A 4,937-nucleotide genomic window follows, 5' to 3' on the forward strand; every position below is an offset into this window, starting at 1 on the left:
CAGCCTCTCTTGCCCATCTTCCTCAGTTTCAGAGGGTAGATATTTCAGGGTTGCTTTTTCCCCAGGTCTCCACGCCTTTGTGTTTTGTTTTTGCTTAACGAGTGCCACCTGAGCTAGCCTCTCTTGCCCATGTTCCTCAGTTTCAGAGGGTAGATATTTCAGGGTTGCTTTGTCCCCAGGGCTCCACGCCTTTGTGCTTTGTTTTTGCTTAAGGATTGCCACCTGAGGTAGCCTCTCTTGCCCATCTTCCTCAGTTTCAGAGGGTGGATTTCTCCATGTTGCTTTTTCCCCAGGTCTCCACGCCCTTGTGTGTTTCTTTTGCTTAAAGATTGCCACCTGAGCTAGCCTCTGTTGCCCATCTTCCTCAGTTTCAGAGGGTAGATATTTCAGGGTTGCTTTTTCCCCAGGTCTCCACGCCTTTGTGCTTTGTTTTTGCTTAACGAGTGCCACCTGAGCTAGCCTCTCTTGCCCATGTTCCTCAGTTTCAGAGGGTAGATATTTCAGGGTTGCTTTGTCCCCAGGGCTCCACGCCTTTGTGCTTTGTTTTTGCTTAAGGATTGCCACCTGAGGTAGCCTCTCTTGCCCATCTTCCTCAGTTTCAGAGGGTGGATTTCTCCGTGTTGCTTTTTCCCCAGGTCTCCACGCCCTTGTGTGTTTCTTTTGCTTAACGATTGCCACCTGAGCTAGCCTCTGTTGCCCATCTTCGTCCGTTTCAGAGGGTGGATTTCTCAGTGTTGCCTTTTCGCCAGCTCCCCACGCCCTTGTGTGTTTCTTTTGCTTAAAGATTGTCACCTGAGCTAGGCACTGTTGCCCTGCTTCCTCAGTTTCAGAGGGTACCTTTTTCAGGGTTGCTTTTTCACCGGGTCTCCTCGCCATTGTATTTTTTTATCTTATTTTTTTTGCTTAAAGATTGCCACCTGAGCTAGCCTCTGTTGCGCTTCTTTCTCAGTTCTAGAGGGTAGATTTCTCCGTGTTGCTTTTTCCCCAGGTCTCCACGCACTTCCTTTTATTTTTCCTTAAAAATTGCCACCTGAGCTAGCCTCTGTTGTCCATCTTCGTCGGTTTCAGAGGGTAGATTTCTCACTGTTGCTTTTTTGCCAGGTCTGCACGCCCTTGTGTTTTTTTTCTGCTTAAAGGTTGCAACCTGAGCTAGCTTCTTTTGCCCATGTTCGTCAGTTTCAGAGGGTGGATTTCTCCGTGTTGCTTTTTCCCCAGGTCTCCAGACCCTTGTGTGTTTCTTTGGCTTAACGATTGCCACCTGAGGTAGCCTCTGTTGCCCATCTTCCTCAGTTTCAGAGGGTGGATTTCTGAATGTTGCTTTTTCCCCAGGTCTCCACGCCCTTGTGTGTTTCTTTTGCTTAACGATTGCCACCTGAAGCCAGCCTCTCTTGCCCATCTTCCTCAGTTTCAGAGGGTAGATATTTCAGGGTTGCTTTTTCCCCAGGTCTCCACGCCTTTGGGTTTTGTTTTTGCTTAACGAGTGCCACCTGAGCTAGCCTCTCTTGCCCATGTTCCTCAGTTTCAGAGGGTAGATATTTCAGGGTTGCTTTGTCCCCAGGGCTCCACGCCTTTGTGCTTTGCTTTTGCTTAAGGATTGCCACCTGAGGTAGCCTCTCTTGCCCATCTTCCTCAGTTTCAGAGGGTGGATTTCTCCGTGTTGCTTTTTCCCCAGGTCTCCACGCCCTTGTGTGTTTCTTTTGCTTAACGATTGCCACCTGAGCTAGCCTCTGTTGCCCATCTTCGTCCGTTTCAGAGGGTGGATTTCTCAGTGTTGCCTTTTCGCCAGCTCCCCACGCCCTTGTGTGTTTCTTTTGCTTAAAGATTGTCACCTGAGCTAGGCACTGTTGCCCTGCTTCCTCAGTTTCAGAGGGTACCTTTTTCAGGGTTGCTTTTTGACCGGGTCTCCTCGCCATTGTATTTTTTTATTTTATTTTTTTTGCTTAAAGATTGCCACCTGAGCTAGCCTCTGTTGCGCTTCTTTCTCAGTTCTAGAGGGTAGATTTCTCCGTGTTGCTTTTTCCCCAGGTCTCCACGCACTTCCTTTCATTTTTCCTTAAAAATTGCCACCTGAGCTAGCCCCTGTTGCCCATCTTCGTCGGTTTCAGAGGGTAGATTTCTCAGTGTTGATTTTTCCCCATTTCTCCACGCCCTCGTGCTTTTTTTTTTTTATTTCCTTAAATGTCGGCGCCTGAGCTAGCTTCTTTTGCCCATCTTCGTCAGTTTCAGCGGGTAGACTCTCCGCCTGCCTTCGACAGGCCCTCTGGACTGGAAAGCTTTCCTCCTCCCGTCATCACGGTCCTTCTCGGATGACGTGCCTGGTTTCGGTTTGACCGTCCCCGCCCGCCCTGATTTTCTAAGTCCTCCCGTGAACCCCGGGGGCGCTCCAGCCGCTCCGGGAAGCGGCGGCCTCCCGGCCGCACCGGCCCAGCCCGGCCCGGGCCGCCCCCTGGCCTCTCTGGGGGGAACTCTCCCCTTCCCCTTCCCGGTGATCGCCCGAGAAACCTTTTCCGAGTCCCCCTCCTGCGGCTGGGGCTGCGCCTTGGCGGCCGGGAGCCCGCGGGCGGACGCCCCGGGGCCGCACTGGGCCGGGAGGCTGGGTCCGAGGGGGCTCCGGGACGGGATCGGGCGGCCCGGCGGCCCGGCTGTGCTCCCCGGCGGGCCCGCGCTCCGGCTCCGTCCCGCTGAGGCGGTCGTCGGTCGCCGGGTGCCACCTGGCGGCCGCTTTTATATCGTCTCTTTCCTCCGGAGCTCCGGCGACGCGGGCCAAGGGACGGGACTCGGCCGCGGTGACCGAGGCAGAGTCCCGGGAGGCCGGCGTCGCTGGCGGGATCTGGCCCGGTGGCGCCGGGGCGTGAGCGCGACGCCCGCTCGCCGGAGATTGGAGGTGCAGGCTACTGAGGGAGGTGGCTGTCGCCGCGCCGCCCGGTGCCGGCCGGGGTGTGGGGCCTCCCGGACGGGTCGACCAGCAGCCGCCGGTGCCCCTCCGTCCCCGGGAGGGGGTGGGGGGCCGCCGCGGGGGAACGGGCGAGGGAGCTCGTCCCGTGCCCGGCCGTCGTCCCGAGGGCGGCCCGGTGGTCGGGCCTTCCGCGTCGCCGATCCCCTTTCCGCGCCCCGCTCCGGAGGTGGGCGACCGGCCGGGGCCTTGCGGGGGAGGCCCGTGGAGGGCGCGACGGGCTCGGCCGCCGGGCTGGCCTTTTCCCCACTGGTCTTCCGAGTCGACCGGCTCTGGCGGTGGGGACCGGGCCCGGTCCTCGGATGCCTCCTCCTCCGTGGCAGTTTTTTTTTCCAAGTCCCGCCCTGGAGAAGAGCGTGGACCGGCCCCGGGAGCCCTCGAGGGCGGGCCGGGGAGGGCGTCCCCGGCCCGGACGCGTGCCCGGGGTGGGTCCGGGCCGTCGGACCGGACTTCTCTCTCCGAGTTTCGCGGGTCGCGTCTTTGTCCGGAGGCGGGAGGGGGCCGGCTCGAGGCGTAGGTGGAGCCCCGGCTGAGGGACGGGAGCCACGGTCCCGCCCCGGGCCCGGTCGCCGGAGGCGCCTCCGCGGAATTCTTTTCTAAGTCCTGACCCGGCGACTCAGAGGGAGGGACCGACCGGTCCCGGCCCGCGCGGGCGGCCCGGGGAGGCTGTCCCCGGCTCCCCCTGCCGCCACGCTTCTGGGGTCGACCAGATGGCCCCGGGAGCTCCGGGCCTGGTGGCGATGGGGTCGTGCTTGGGGTCTGGTGGCCGTGGCCGTGATCCAGGGGTTCCCCTGGTGATCCGTGGGTGGGCCCCGTCTCCGGGCGCGGCGATTCTTGCCCCCGAATGGGTGGTTTTGTGCCGCCAGATAAGTGCTGACACGCTCTGCTCGGGTGACAGTCGCCCGAGAGCTTCCGGGTGCCTGGATGCGTGTGCGGGGAGGGCTCCGGGCTCTGGCCGAGAACCGGACGCCCGTTTCCACCCCCGCCGCTTGAGCCGCCCGCTGGGGCCTGCGCGCCGGCTCTTGTGCGTTCCAGGCGCCCCCACGACCGTGGTGCCACCTCCGGTCTCTGGTACCCGAGGGCGGCGGGGTTAGGGGCGCGGGGTCCTCTACCACGTGCACTCCCTGCCGCCGGCACCCGGGTGCGGTCGCGACTTACCCCATCCCACCGGCTCCGTGCCAGTGCGTGTCAGGCGTTCTCGTCCTGGGGTCGTCGCCCGCGCTTGCTGGAGGAGGAGAGGGGTCGGTGAGGCTGAAGCAGGCTCCTCCGCTCGCTGTCCTCGCCGGCCTTCCCTTGCTCGGGGGTCCCTCGCGTTATGCTGCCGACCGATGTGGTGATGCTGTGCTCTCCCGGGCCGGGCCTAAGCCGTGCCAGACGAGGGACGGACGTTCATGGCGAACGGGACCGCTCTTCTCGCTCTGCCCGCGGGTCCCCTCGCCCGTTCTCCCCCGCTGCGAGTGGCGTGTGGGAGGCGGCAGGGGTGCGGAATCCGGCCCGACCTCGCTCCCCCGCCCCGTGCCTCGTGGCGTGGGCGGTGTCGGGGTCTCCGTGACGCGGCGGATGCTCTGCCTGTGCCTCTTGGCTGTGTCTCGCGGGCGGCCCTCCCCGCGGTGGGGCGGGCCGTGTTGCCGCCGCGCCGCGCGCCTTCCCGGGCGCGTGAGCGCGTTCCCCAGGCCATTGGCGGTGCCCCTGGAGCGTTCCAGGTCGTCCCTCAGGCGCCCGAGGCCGAGTGGCGGTGTCGTTCCCTGTTCCCGTCGGCCTCCTCAGGTAACCACTGCGCTGGTGTGTCTGAGGAGCGGGGGGGTCGAGTCGGTAAGGGAGGCGTGCCCCTCGTCCCCCTCGGGGGGGACGGGTGCCTCGTCGCCCCCCACGGCGTGCCGTGTGGGGGCGGGCAGGCTCGGGCGCGTGCCCGCGCGTTCCCCTTGCTGGGGTTTCCCCGCGGGTGTGGGAGTGACCGTGGCGGGCCGAGCCAGCGGCGTGGCGC

The sequence above is a fragment of the Equus asinus genome, unplaced genomic scaffold, assembly GCF_041296235.1.
Source record: "Equus asinus isolate D_3611 breed Donkey unplaced genomic scaffold, EquAss-T2T_v2 contig_381, whole genome shotgun sequence".
Taxonomy (NCBI): Eukaryota; Metazoa; Chordata; class Mammalia; order Perissodactyla; family Equidae; genus Equus; species Equus asinus.